Below are 15,318 nucleotides of genomic sequence, written 5' to 3' on the forward strand. Positions count from 1 at the left end.
ACGGAGGGACTTGGTAAGATAGGTGAGATTCTGCATGAGGAAGATGGTGGCCACAGACGTAGGAGCCCCACTCTGGGTCTCTGCCTTGCTTGTCCTCCTGCAAACTGACTGATCCACAGACTCATTTCCCCATACCCAGGGCTCTCTCCATGATGCTTGTGCTAAATTGCTTTGATATTGTTCTGCACTAGCCAGCTTCCTTTAAATATGATACTTTAAAAATGATCAGCTTATGCTTTGTTTATAATTATGCCTAGACCTGTAAAGAGAATGGCCTTGGGACCTGGGTTTGAGTCCTAGTCCTGTGTGACCTGCATTAAGAGACTCAGCCTCTCTGAGGGCTAGGTTTCCTCATCTGCATAATGGCAAGAGCAGTATAGCAACCCCGGTGCTGCTCCAGCTTCACGGTATGCACACCGTGATTCTGTATTGGGTGGGGCCTGAGACTCTGCATTTCTGAGCAGGGGCTGCTTGTTACTGCTGGTGGCTCCAGAGGGCAGGGGTTGGCAACCGGTGGCTCTCAGCCCAGTTCTCTTCAGCTCCACCAGCAAAGAACGGGTTTTTTTTTTACATTTTTAAAGGGTGGTAAAACAAAGTTTAAAAAATCAAAGAACATGTGACAGAGACCTACATGGCATGCCAAGCTAAACAGTAAAATATTTACTTTCTGGTCCTTTACCGAGAAAGTGTGCTGGCCCCTTTCCTGCAGACTCTGCTGCTGTCCATCCCACGTGGTGGCCTTGGCTGGCACTCGCCCACCTGACTTCACCTATTGTTGCAGACACAGGCCTTTCCCAGCATGCTGAGAGCTTCCCACCTCAGATACCTGTGTCCCTGCTCCTTCACTCTCTGGAAACCTTCTAGGCACCGGGGGAGCTTCCTCAAGGGCTAACTGGAGGTGGGGGAGAGTCACCTCACTGTTGCTGGGCTGCAGCCAGCCTGCCCTGGTGTGTGAGAGCCCAGTGTGTATCCCTTCCCAACTCAGTGTTAACAGATGGCAGGATGGTGGCCTGACCTTGGCCCTGGTGGTGCATTTACACCGGGGAGATCACCAAGTGCTACAAATCAGGTCGTTAGTTTTGTTTTTTTATTGTTATTGTTGGAGAGACAACTGATAAACATTGACTGGCACCTCACGTCCTCATGCCTCCTTCCCGGTATCTCTGCCCAGATAAATACCTGCGCACAAGCCCTGGTCTCAGGTGAGCTGGTGGTGGAACCCATATGAAGAAAAGTGCCTACCTTCCCATAGTTTTGGTGTTAGAGAAAAACAGATGAGATCAGAACAGAATCATTAACCCAAGATTCGGTATAGGATAGTCAATGTCAGTTCCTTCCTCTCCCTTCACAAAGGGAGACGCTCCAGCATTTTCCAGGACACCTGCACCCCAGGCTTTTGGTATCAAAGTGGCTCTGGCTCAGTGGGCCATCTGGCCACTTTCCTGCAGTTTCTGGAATGACTTCACGGCCACACCCAAGGGGCAACAGGAGATGGGCTGAAACGAATAGGTGTCAGGAAGGAAGCGTATCCACTGCAAACTCACAAAACTGAAAACGTGTGGGCAAGGTGAGCGGGACAATGCTGGCATGTTTGGCCAAGTCCCAGTTCTGTGAGGGAGACAATGCCCCTTTCTGTGGAGTTATGGATGGACACCAGGCCTAGAGGCTGCAACCTCTTTCAGGCACCATGAACTGAGGTTGGAGCTCAGAGCAAGAAGGGAAAAAAAGAGGTGCAAAGGAGAGAAAGAAAATGCAGGGACAGGAAAGGGATGCATGTAAAAAAATGATAGGTTCCTCTCCAATATCCACTTTCCCTTCCTACTTAGTAACAGACCTAATTGTTAATTCAATGCTCAGCCAAAGCATCACATTTACCCAACCTCCCTTATACTGGGGTGGCCCTTATTCTGGTCAATGAGCTAAAGAGTGGAAGATTTCCGTGGGACTTTCAGGAAAGTGCCTGAAAGGAGGCTGACTCATCTGACCAAGAGGCTGTTTTGTCATCCCCTGCTTTTTCCTTATGCCAGCTGGAATTTGGTTGTGACAGCTGGAGCTCCAGCAACCATTTTAGATGAATAGTTGACCTAGAGGATGGAAGTCAGTGCTAAGACTGATGGAGCAGAAAGATAAAGGAACCTGGGTTCCTGGTAACAATGTTGTCAACCCTGGCTTGTTACCTCAGGACTGCCTTGGGTAAAAGAGAAAGAAATTTCTTCCGTGTTTTAGCCACTGGTGTTTTGTTTTTTCCAGTATATGCAGCTCACTTAAACCTGACTGATATTGAAGGTGAGAATGAAAACAGGCATGACAGCAATGGGAAAGTGCGAGACAAAAGGAAGACAAGACATGTGCAGTGAGCAAGGGGCTCAGGCTGCAAACTTGGGTTGCAAGAAACATACCTCTTTAATATCTTTGATTAACAACTTAAGCTTTACTGTAAGCCCCCATCCCACATGGTGGCAGAAACTTAATTTCTGTCACTTCAGAGACCTGCCTTTCCTTGGTGCAGAATCACTTGAGTGTCCCAGGATGATGTCTGTGCATGGAATGTGATCTGGTCCCTGGTCCAGTTCCATGCAGGTGTCCGCTGGCATGCCCGGTCTTCCTGGTCTCTGGAGGCAGGTCCTGCCGGCCTCAGGATGTCCTCCCTCATGTCTAACCACACTGCTTGCCAGGACTGCCAGCTCTCTGGGCTCCAACCCTGCGCCTCTCCCAGTTACTCAGGCCTATGACACTCTTGGGGCCCTTGCCTCATCCCTGGATTCTCCCCAGAATGAGGGTACAAGCCTGTGTGTTCAGATTCCCCCATCAACGTGGGGGTCCTACCATCCCACAGCAGGACCCGGCTCTCTAGGGGGGTCAGGCCTCCCAGCATCTAAGCCTTCTCCTCCTCCCCTCTGCTTCTCACTCCTCCTTGCACTGTAGCCTGGTCTGTAAGAGTTTCATGAGGGCAGGGTGGGGCTGGGGGGTCCAAGGAACAAGATAGCCTCTCAATTTCACTTCATAGTATTCTAAATTTAAAAACATGTATGACTTTTGAAACAACAAAACCCTCAGAACTGCCTGCATTGCCTTCCGCATAACCTTTCCCTGAGATGATAAAAGCAGGTGGCCCCACTGTCCAGAGGTGGGGAAGGGTTGGCAGTCTTAGGAAGTGCCACCGAGTGATAGCATCAGTTTATATCTCAAACCATGCTATGACCGTGAGAACAGGGGGACCAGGGTAGGAAGCAGATAGGCTTAGAGTCCCAGGTGTGGGAAGGCAGTTGAGAGCACAGTGCAATACAGGGCCATCAAGAACCCCAAACACGGGAGTCCTGTAGATCTGCTCTGTTCTCCCTCAGCGTCTGAAGCCACAGAGGCACCTCCTCTACGTGTGAGGAAGCTGACCTACAGCCCCCTTCCAGGGACAGGGAAAAGAGCACACATCTGAGGAGCCTGGGGAAGAGAGGGGGACTGGGCCCCTTGAACAATGGGGTCACAGCCAGGTATTCTAGCCCCACGAGTCAGGTGGAGGGACTCCACCTGCAGCCCGCTCAGAAGGGTGGCACCCCTAGGGGGTAGAGGGACATTCTCTTGACACACAAGATTCAAGGAAGTCAGCATTTGGCGAACATCAAAGCAACCGATGTTGATCACTTCCAGAATCTTCCCTGGGTCCTGGAACGATCAGGTGCAAGTTTGCTGAAGAACAGCTATTCACATAGTCTCAGAGTAGGATAATCAAAGTCCCTTCCCATGGAACATGTATTCCCTAGAAAGTGGAAAACGGCTACTTGAAGGTAGAGAAACCTGGCAGACTCCCCATTAATCAATGTTGGAGCACTTAAAGTCCCTAGTTATGGGACAAATTGACATTGTGTGCCTTCTGATATGAGCCACTGAGAAAAACATATCCCTTGTGGCTCCTGGGGTCAGGTGTTTGTCAAATGGCTCCATGGTGTCACCAAGGATGCAGGTTCTTTCCCACTAGCTGCTCTGCTGGCCTCTGCTTAGCCTAGGGCTGGGTCCACTCAGCCTCCCAAGAAACTTTTGCAGTTTCACCATCATGTGCAAATGAAAACAGGACAGCAAAGGAAAGGAGCACTGTTGTATCTCACTCTTTAATAAGAGAAAAAAAATCCCTAGAGTCCTAGCAGATGTCCCCTTATATATCTCCCTTTTCAGAATAAACTTGTGTGGCCAATGCTGAACCAGTCTTTTGTGAGGGACACAGAATTAGCATGTATATATGAATTACGCTTGCCAGAATGAAATGGAAAACCTCATGTAACAGTGGCTAAATAAGACAGAAGTGGACTTTGACATCTGGAGGTCTGGCTATGCTGCCCAGGTCTCTCTGGCACCTCCAGCTTCAGGAACCTGGGCTCTTCCTAATCTTATGCTCCTCTATGTGCAACTTCCACTCGAAGTTGTTTCACAGCCCAAGATGGCTGCTCCAGCTCCTGTCCTCTAGTCCTTATTCCAGCATGGAGGAAGGAAAAACAGAAATGGAAAACAAAATCCCTTTCTATTAAGGATACGTCCAGAAGTTGTACACCCCACATCTGCTTACTCCAACTGGGACAAACTTGGTCACATTGTCTTACTTAGCTGAAAGAGATGCAGATAAAGGTGTTTATCTGGATACTTATGGGCCCATCTGAAAAAAAAACAAATTGGGATTTCTAATACTACAGAAAAGGATGGGGTGCAATACTATGGACATTGGCCATCAGCAGCCTATGCCACACCATGACTCCATCAAAGGACTGGGGAGATCCTGGGCACCCCAAAGATATGGTTGCCTCATTTCTGTACAAAATCGAGGGTTACTAACATGGCAAGGTGGGAACTGGGTATCGGATAGACAACAACAGCTTCCTAGGACTAGTAAATGCTCATCACTCCTTAGGTTGCCCACCAACAGAAGGGAGCAAGTCCAGCTTCATGGAAAGCAGGTATTCTTTTTGGCTCTTTCAGTGTATTATAGCCCCCCACCCCCACACATTCTCTCTGCTGGCTTCTCTAGAACAATGTCTATAAACCATGCATCAGGTGATCGCCTTATGACTCTTGTGTTCACTGAGGGCTGGAATCACTTGGGAGACTTGGAGCACAGAACATTCCATCCCCATCAGATCCACTCGGGGTGGGGGGATGCCATGATCCTGAAAGTCATTTGTACTGTCCTAATCTACCCTCCTTTGTCAAAATGATTTATTTTTAGTCCTCACAATCACTTTTCCAAGAACAACACTACAAATAGAGCTACATGTGCCTGGGGGGAGGGAGTTGCTTGACCTCCCCCAAAGCCTGGCAATTGTGGATCTGTTGACATTATTTCTAAAACTCAGAATGAGAAGAATTACTGACATAATAGAGGCTCTGGTTCCACAATAGACAAGACACCTGGAGGAGAAGGACACAATTGACTCAAGCATCCAGGTACTTTATTGATATACGCAACTACGGTCTATCGTGGGGTTTCATGAAGGATGCTCCAGATTTAAACATCTGGTTGTTTCATCTTTACAGAGGACTATTATTTTTCTCTGTCCAACTTCCAATTGCTCAACTTTTGGTAACAGAATCCATACTTCCCTTGGGAAACCAGTCCTTCTGCTGTCTCCATCCACACTGAGATGATCACCACCTTTGTCTTTAGGGTAGACATGCTACTCAGGCTAGTAATCGGAGCATTGTACTCCCTTGTCCATCATGATAGGTTCACAATTGAAAGAATGACACGAGTCAACCAACGTGGTCCATTGCCTGGCTTGTCTCAGAATGGTAGCAAAGACAGAGGCTCTATTTTTGCTTGACTTGGGGTTGGTAGGATGCAGGTCTAGAGTTGCTGGGTGCCATTCTGTGAAGAGAGGTTACCTTAAGGTAGGGGGGTTTCCTAGTCTGGTTACTTGTTGCCTTCTGACTTAACAACCATTCCCCACTTTGCCACATTAACAAAACCCTGATTTTGTATAGAGGGCAGTAGAGGCAAGAGGTGCAGAGAGCTCTAGTCCCCGGTGTCCTCAGCTGAGACCCTGCGCCCACTACATCTGGGGGGATCCTACAGGAATTTTCGGATTATGTAAGCTAACTTTTTTCCTTAAGCCAGTTATACTTGGGTTTCTGTTACCTGCAACCAAAAAATATACCAACCTTAGCCATTGACCTCCTCCTATATATGATACCTGGGCACAGTCTGCTCTTCCTGAGATGCCTTTTCCTCTTAATCTTCAGTATCTTATGCTGAACCTAACTATGACTTGGTTTTGGTTTTCTCATTGACCTTGCTCTGACCACCTTTGAAGGACCCGTTTATTTTCACTATGAATTGCACTTCTAGACAATGAGTACCAAGTGGTACCTGGTCTAATTTTTTTAAGTGGTGAGTAGGTAGCCATTCAACATGACTAGTTGAATGCCTACATGATGAGACGACACAGACAAAGAATGTCACAATGTGTGCAATTCGGTGCTAGAATCAAATGAAATTTATCACAGGCTCAATCTGATAAGGATCTGATGCAATATAAATCACACTGTTAATATGGAAGGAAGAATTTATTCAAATGATTTTGATAAGCATCCAACTATTGCCAGAGGAGGAAGAGGTCAGCCTCAACTCTACCTCAAATAAAGTAAAGACAGCTAGGGATTTATAGCCAAGGAGCAGAGTGGGGTGAAGGGTGACTGGTAGTTGGAAAATCACTAAGAGGAGACATCAAGTGTAGGTGGATTTTTGCTAAACTGACTTAATAGGATTCGTGCTGCAGGTAGGCTAGGGTGATCAGTTATCAAAGGTGGGAGTTCTCTCTAAACTGACTTAATAGGTTCTTTTGCACAAACTGAACTCAGCAGTGCAAAGACAAGACCCAAGGATGAATGCTAGTCAAAAAGAGGACTCAGAGAAGCCTTTGAATGGTATGCCAGACTAGGCATGAACGGGCAATCTTCAGAACATGAATGAACACAGTTGGAATGTGAAGCAGTACCCCCTTACCTGCAGGGACTATGTTCCAAGACCCTCAGGGGGATATCCGAAACTGTGAATAATGCCAAACCCTATAATACTGTGTTTTTTCTCATGCATACATACATACCTGCGATAAAGTTGAACTTACCAATTAGCCCTAATAAGAAGTTAATTATAAATAATAATAGAACAATAACAACATACTGCATACGCAGATGTGGTCTCTCTCAGAATGTCATCTCATACAGTACCTACCCTTCCTCTCCCTGTGATGATGTGAGACGGCAGAATGCCTACGTGATAAGATGAAGGGAGGTGAATGGCACAGGTGCTCTGACACACGTGTCATCAGGCTATCACCCCTTGGGATGATATGTCAGGAGATCCTCTGCCTCTGGACCGCAGGTGACTGCGGGTCACTGAAAGGACAGAAAGCCAAACCACGAATAAGGGGGGCTACTCAACTTTCATTCAAATCAAGTTTCAAGTCATTTTTCTCTATTTATTGGATTACTTTGATCTATAGCTTCATTTTACCTTCTTGAATCACTGGTTTTATGCAGTGCCACCCACACATTTGTATGAGTGTATCGGCTGCTGGACCACCCATGGTTCCCTCGCTCCTTTCAGTCCCTGGTACCTGCCGTATCCCTTCCCATCTGAGCTTCTCATGCATCTCTCTCTGTCTAGAACTCTGTCTTCCATTATTGAACCATCCTTTGGCTCTCTTCTTACACATGGATTGGTTTCCTTGGGAGAAGGAAAGGAGGGGCTTCCCAGAAGCTTGACAGGAGTACATCCCACAGGTGCATGATCTGAGGGCACCAGGTAACTCTGCATCATAATGCTTATATTGCTTTGTATTGTGATGGTATTATTCAAATCTTATTCTTTTTCTTCTTTTTTTAAATAGGTGCATATATTACAACTCAGATTCAAACGTGAGGGCCCTCTGGAGTTTTCACCCTCAATCCTATCACAGATCCTTCTCCACATGTGTGTTTTGATGAAAAATTAATGAAAGGATTAGGATAAAACTCAGAAGCTAAAACATCTATCTGGATAACTGGCTGACTTTCCCCTCCCCTTGATCTTTTGACTCTTTTTAATTTAGCTGCACTTGGAAGCTAGAAACAAATTAGCACTCACCATTGACACGTGGCTTGCTCGATCTATGAATTTGTCCCCTGTAGAAAATGATACATGGCACTTCTCTCTCTCATTTTAACTCAGAGGGCCTGTAACATGAGCTGGAAATATGAGGCAATTAACCATGTAATTCAGACAAAATCGCCTGGAAATGTACTTAGCTGAGTAGGTACACAGCCCAGTAATGGAAGACTTGAAAAATTCATTCATGATAGATATGGAATCATTTATTAGCAGAAGCGTGGGACGTGCTGGGAACATTTCTAATCTGTTAAAGTCAGCACCTCTTACAGGGAAGCAGGCCTGATGACACAGTCACCACACTACCACCACTGGAGACAGAATGTGCAGCTGAGACGAGAGGACACTGGTTTGTGGGTGGTGGTGGTGGTGGTGGTGGTGGTGTTTTTGCTATGGCTATGTATTTTCAGTGCTTTTTAGGGTTCTGAGGTTGCAAGTGACAGACACTGAGTCATGAAATCAGGACAAATTAAGGAGAAATGAAGACTTGATTGGAAGAAACGGTATAGCTCTCAGGATTGAATGAAAAGCCGTAAAATGAGATTTTGGAAAAAACTAGAACCAGGGAAGCCCTAGGTTCTTGGGTCTCAGGAACTAACACATGGACACTTTCACTTGGAAGTCCCAATGGGCCCTGCCCTCCCCCACTCCCACCCCCACCACCTTAGAGGGTGTTGGGATGAATCAGCTCTGACTGCTTTCTCCCTACGTTCCTTACCCTCTGCCATGGGCCTTACGATGGGCTAGTACTGTATGCAGGTTTGCATTAGATACTGGTGGGTCTTTACATGATTCACTCATTCATTTAACAAGCCCTTCTTAACAACTATACGAATCTTGTGGCGGGTGTCATCGAGATGCAAAAGTGAATCCATTATCGATTCTACCCTCTCAGGCAGATACAGGGAAACCAGTGTTAAATACTGTAAGATGGATAAAAAGCTTTATATCCTTCAGGATCTTTTCATTTCAAGGGGCAGAGAACTAGGGCAACAACCGTGCGTGGCTGGGTGCCCCGAGCAGAGCCTGACCACATTTCAGTTCTGGCTCTGGCCACCCACCAGTGTTGGGAACTGGGACAAGTTACTGTACTTTTCTTAGTCTCTCGATTCTTCTTCTGGAAAGCGAGGTAATAAAAGTGCTCTAGACAGGGTCGCTAAGACGATTAAATTAAATGAAGTAAAGATTGATTTTTACCTAAACCTGTTCATTCTCTAGTTTTCCAAATGTGGGCACATTTCCATAAATCTACCATTTATCTACACCTCCCATCTACTGCAGTGGCCCAAGACAAAACATTTAGAGTCATCCCTATTCTCTGCCTTTCCTCGAACCCCAAATCAATCAACAAGCCTAGATAATTCCCTTTCTGAAATACATCCGGAAAGTGTGCCTCTGGTTTCTTCCCATGGCCCTGTTCTAGTCCAAAACCCATTGTGGCTTCCCTGGTCTATACTGCAAATGACACCCCACCTGATCTCCCTGCCTTCTTCTTCCTACAATCTATTCTTACAGAGCAACCATTTCTAAATGTTCAGTGTAATTTGATTACGTGTCACCCCTTAGAGAAAATCCACCCCATGGTTTCCTAATGCATTTAGAATGAAATCCACAGTTCACACTCTCTGACGTTGCCCCAGCCTGCTTCTCCAGTCCCCTCTCCCACTCTGCTGCGCCCAGTGAGACAGACTGCATTATTGCTCTCTGTTCTCAGCCCTCTGTAATAGCCCTGCCATGGCTTTACATGGTAGAGTGGATTCCCCCATCCCTGAATTTGGGCTTGGACATGAGACTTCCTTTGGCTAGTGGTGAGTTAGTGGTTATGATGTAGGAACGCCCTGAAATAAGTGAACTGGCACAGCTTCTTGTGCTCTGGATGCACCAGGAAAAGCATGTACCCCAGGTAGCTACTTGTCCAAGGAGAGTGAGGGAAAATGTGCAGATTTGAACCCAATCCACGGTCTGGAGCCAAGCCTGTATAAGCAGTGGCCTGAAGCACAGCCATTCCAGAAGATCCCAGAGCTGTGAGCAACAGTAAACACTCACAGTTATAAGCCCCTGACTTTTGTGTTGCCGTCACAGCGTTACTGCACCAAGAGCTGATTACTATACTCAGACCTTAAGTTTTCTTTTTGATTTCTGCAGTATTCTTGCTGTTCCTTCTGTTTAAAACCATTCTGTCTGTAAGAGAGTTTTGCCACTGGTCACTACAGACATTTGGGGCTGGGTATTTGGGGGGGCTGTCCTGTGTATCGTAGGATATTTAGCTGGCCTCTATCCACTAGATGCCAGTGACCTCCTCCCATCCTCAGATATGACAGCCAAAAATGTCTCCAGATATCGCCAAATATCCCCTGGGGCGGGGGGCAGAGTCATCCCTGGTCAGCAACCACTGGTCTAGACAATGCGTTCCCCAGCCCTTCCTGCACATAGGCCCGCCTTATAATTACGTCCCAGCTCTGACGTGTGTTGTCCTGCTCATTTATTTCTTCATTTATGTTCCTACCTCTCTCTCTCCCCATCACAGTGGAACCTGGCACTTGAGAGGAGCCCCCAGAAACTTATTCTAAAGAATGAAGGTTTGAAAACACCCCTTCAACTGTGTTGACTGTAAAACATTTTACAAATCAATTATAAAATTAATGAAAGATGCAAAATCCATCGGAAACAGATCCACACAGAGTTTAGCAGCTGGGAAGTTTCTGATGCTGTAATTTCCCCTTCTGCAGCTGCCACCCTCTGAGTTTTGGACAGAACTAGCAGAAGAATGAATGTTCTGGAGCCTGAGCTGGGTTTGATTGACTAAGAAAGAAAGAACCCTCACTGGTCATAGGATATCTTTAGACTGGATTTAAACAGCAACATAGTTCAGTGGATGTGATTTAATTTGTTTCCCCAAACAGCTGGGGTTCCCTCCCCTCAACTGGTTTCTTGGGCTCTGTTTGCATTTGTAACCTTCAAATAGCCACAGTTAATAGATGGGGGAAACATGTCAAAGTAGATGAATAGGGGTGCCAACTTGTTTCTTAATAACTAATTATGCATGGAATTTATCATCGCCCTCCACACATCCTCTTCCTTAATAACAGTTGACACCCTGCGTTTTCTCACTGGCATCAGCCCATCACAGTGAGAGATTTTTTTTTCCTTTTTTCCTCAAATAAAGATATCACCTCAATACAGAATCAGCAATATCAGAGAATTTGCTGGGGCTTTTGCTGATTCAACTGGGAGGTAAGAGGAGGTGGTGGGGGGGGAGTGGCCTCTGGTGCCTGAACCAATCTTTGGTCTGCAAAAGCTGGTGAGGTGAGAAATGGCCCTGTTCTGGGGGTTGGCATGAATGGGATTTGGGGGCTGGGAAAGGAGCGGAGGCTGAGATGGATGGTTGCCCAGGTTTCCCTGGAGGGCAGCCATGACAGATCTGTTCTGACTCAATCTGATAGGCCCCAATTGCCCAAGGTACATCCTCCGAGCTTTAAACCTCCCCTTCCAAGTTCCTTCACTGTCTCATTTAAATTCCTTGTGATTCCGTTTAAGCCTGTTTCATCTCCATCTTTTTCTTTTCTGGAAGCTGTGGAAAGTTGCTCCCCAGTGATGACACAAGCCCCGTGGACTACAAAACCATAACCAGCTTTATCTTGATCCCTCCCCTGCAGGGGATTTTGCAGTTTCTGCCAAGATCCTCCTCTTTAGGAACCACCCTGTCTGTCACTCTGCCCTCCCGGTAGCTGTAGTCTTGCCGAATTCTCCTTCCCAGGGTCGGCTGGCTCCAGCTCGGCTGTCAAGCAGAACCTGTTCCCTCAGAAACAAGCTACAGAGAAGACAGCTGAGCCACATCCGGCAAAGTCCTAAAGAAGGAACGACAGAGGGGTCAGATCCAGCTGGCAGACGTTTTAGTTGGCCTGCAGTTGTTTTCTTAAAAAATTAGAAGTTTTAGCCAAAAGCCCAGGTTTTGAGTGTCTCAGAGAGCCTTACAACCTGGCCACCCTGGGCCTGTGTTCCTAGAAGGCAGCAGGCGCCCTGCTGCAGCTGAGCAGCGAGCACCCTCTTCTGATGGGGTGCCTGCTCTCCAGGTGCCCCCAAGCCCTGCTATACCCTTTTATTCCTGCTGCCCTTATTCATTCTCCTTCCTAGTGCTTAGAAGCATCTGGGTTTGGATTCTGCCCTAGAAGGAAAATATCTCAAATACCAGGTGGCGCACACCTGGTCCCTGCTCTGTGACAGCCTGTTTGTTTAGCCTAGTGATGGACTCCCTGGGATGTTCTGTGTCTGTGCTGGGCTGAATTGTGTTCCCTCAAATTCATATGTTGAAGTCCTCACCCCCAGGACATGAGAAAATGACTGTATTTAGAAATAAGGTCTTTGAGAGGTAATTCAAGTTGCATGAAGTATGAGGGGGGCCCTAATCCATTATGAATGGGTCTTTATAAGAAGGGACACCACCGATGTGCATGCAGAGGACAGGCCATCTGAGGACACAGCAAAAAGGTGGCCAACCTCAAGCCAAGCAAAGACACCACAGAATAAATCAACCTTGCCGACACCCTGCGCTGAGACTTCCAGCCTGCAGGAACAGCAGCCCTAGCGAAGGAACATGGTAGCCCACAGTGACGCCCAGCCCTCCCTGCCCCCTGCCGAAAGTAATTCAGTCAGTTTCTTGCCAACCACGAGCCTCAACTAATAAACAGCCTTCCTCCTGCAGTCTGATCAGGTCTCCTTCCTCTTCCCCAGGGCCCTGTCTTGAACTTTTTCTGGTATTTTATTACAAGCTGCACATGTGAAGGCTTGTAAAGTAAGGTGGATGAGTTGAAGTCTTGGCAAAAATGGAGACGGAATGTCAGAAATGGCAGCAAATATTTGCTGACACATGTCAGGGCTTTGTGGACACATCTGAATGTTGTGAATGGACAAATACTAATCTCAGCATCTTTGGAAAATACAAATATCTGTCTGAAAGAACTCAACATCTAGGTCATGTCTTCTCAAAGGGGACTGGGGGACAGTCAGGAAGGAGAAAACTGACTCTCAGGTGTGAAAATATTCTCCTTCCTATGTATAAACCACAGATACATATGTATGGCACATGAACAGATACAGACTGGTGGCTTTAAAATTCCATGGGAGGCTGATCTGGGGAAAATGTATAAGAAGGTCATTTGGAGGAGATGATAATAAAAAAGAGTTGAGGAACATTCACCTACATGTTTGGTGCAGTGTTAACACCCCTTTCTTGGAGGGCATTGTGCAGTGGGGGCCTTTGTTCTCAGGGCCTTCACACGGTGATGCTAACAAGGACAATTGTAGCGTTCCCAAGTAGAAAAGGGATGTTTCTACTCATTGAGTAAAGTCAGACATAGACAAAACCATTTATTCTTGCAACTGATGGATAAGGTTCAAAAAGAAGGAACTGGTAAGAGTACAGCAGACACAGTTGGAGGCTTGTCCGATAGTATATCCTCCACATTTTTTCTTGCTGGCAAAAATTCCCTCCCAGGGTAGAGGCTGAAAACTGGGTATGTGGTTTCCCAGCCTCCTTTATGTTAGAGCATAAGCACGTGACCCAGTCCCTAGGGAAAGGGACTCCTAATCAAGGAAAAGGGTCTCAAGAGAAGGACTCCTGTCACCCCTTCAGCGGGTTGCTGTCAGATGCCATGTGTTGCCCGGCACTTCAGCAGCCACCTTGTGGCCATGAGGCTCAGGACCCAAGGAGCTAACTACAAAGAAGCAGAAAGAGCAAGAGGAAGGGTCATTGATGACATTGGTCAGTGAAGAGGAAAATGACAAATTAAAAAAGTAATGAACAAAATCAACTGCACTTTACAACTAAAATTTGTGAAGCTAAATTTGGGGAACAAGTAATCAAGCTCAATAGAAAAGGGCTAGGTAGAACAAAGAAGTTCTGGGTCTTAGTCCCATTTCTTATTACTAGCCAGGGGGATAACTTAGGGCAAATGGTTCAGCTTCTCTAAACTTTGAGGGGGAATGTTTATCTAGCCCCTCCTCAGATGGTTTGTTGGTTTGCACTATTGACTTGGCCAAGCACAAAGTACTTTTACAAGAATCCCCTTCCCTGGGTATGTCTAGGTTGCAGCTGGGAAAAAAACAAACAAATAAACAAAAAACACCTTTTTTTATTAAAAAAACAGAAGGCATGAATTTGGAAGGGAAAAATGAAGCAGCAGCCATTCATCTCTGGGGCATGTATGGTGCTTTAAGGAAGAGGTCCCGCACTCCAGCTTGACTTCACTCTCTCCCACGTCCGGCTCTTCCTGACTGCCAGCCCTCCTTGCAGCGACAACCCCAAGCCTCCTACCGGACTCTGCGACAATAGCCCTCTACAGACTTCATCCCAGGTTCTCCTTTGCGGCCCCACCCACAGCAGAAGGACATGCCGTCCCCTCCAGTCCCACCTCCACCAGGGCTTCAGGGGGCCTGATACATGGACTGGTTGCTGACTTTATTCTGACCCTCCGACTCCCCATTTTGGACTCTTAGTTCTCAGCTTTGCCCACAGTTGTGTGAGGTCTTCCTCTCAGAATAAATCCCTTATTCCATAATACTCACATGGCTCTGCTCTCCTGCTTAAACTTTGAGCAATACGAGAATTAAGAGAAATAATGAATATAAAGCAATTAGTGTAGCACTGGCTCCACAGCAAAAACGTCATAAATTGTCATCTACTGTTATCATTGTTTTCAGAGACCCTGCTTTCTATTTGCCTCATGATGCAGAGGACATAACAAAGATCCTGTCAGGTTAAATGACTTGCCCAGGGTCTTACAGTTCAACCACGACTCAGTCAGCATCAGAACTATATCCTTTTTCACAGATTCTGGCTGGTCCCTAATAGTTAGAACGTTATTGGCTGCAAATATACCACCCAAAATCAAACTGACCTAAATGGTATGGAGGGTTTATTGGCTCAAATAACCAGAAAGTTGAGAGTAGAGGGTTGACCTCAGACAGATTATCATGACATCAGCAGGGCTAAGCTCCATTTTTCTGTAGTTCTCTCAAGCTCTCCTTTCTGTGGGGTCCCTATCCCGGTTCTCACAGAAGCAGAAACGCCTACAGCAGCACAGCCTCACCTTTCCAAACCACAGCTGCCTTGAGGAAAAGGCAGTCTTTGCAAGCCAAAGTACTGAGATTCATTATGATTGGACTAGTTTATGTCACCTGTCCACCTTCAC

The 15,318-nt window shown here is 46.5% G+C and overlaps 1 long non-coding RNA gene across 3 annotated transcripts; it reads left to right on the plus strand.

The window, feature by feature from the left end:
• Positions 1–5,282: 5,282 nt before the first annotated feature.
• Positions 5,283–14,676, plus strand: LOC108390954 (uncharacterized). Of its 3 annotated transcripts, none has more exons than XR_005061529.2 (4): positions 5,283–5,427; positions 7,649–7,786; positions 11,886–11,998; positions 14,275–14,676. It is a non-coding gene; the product is annotated as an uncharacterized lncRNA (long non-coding RNA). The 3 variants fall into 3 exon arrangements; XR_005061530.2 differs by lacking the exon at positions 14,275–14,676 and adding an exon at positions 12,560–14,247; XR_012128970.1 differs by lacking the exon at positions 14,275–14,676 and adding an exon at positions 12,563–14,247.
• The last annotated feature ends 642 nt before the right edge of the window (positions 14,677–15,318 follow it).

The sequence above is a fragment of the Manis javanica genome, chromosome 3, assembly GCF_040802235.1.
Source record: "Manis javanica isolate MJ-LG chromosome 3, MJ_LKY, whole genome shotgun sequence".
NCBI lineage: Eukaryota > Metazoa > Chordata > Mammalia > Pholidota > Manidae > Manis > Manis javanica.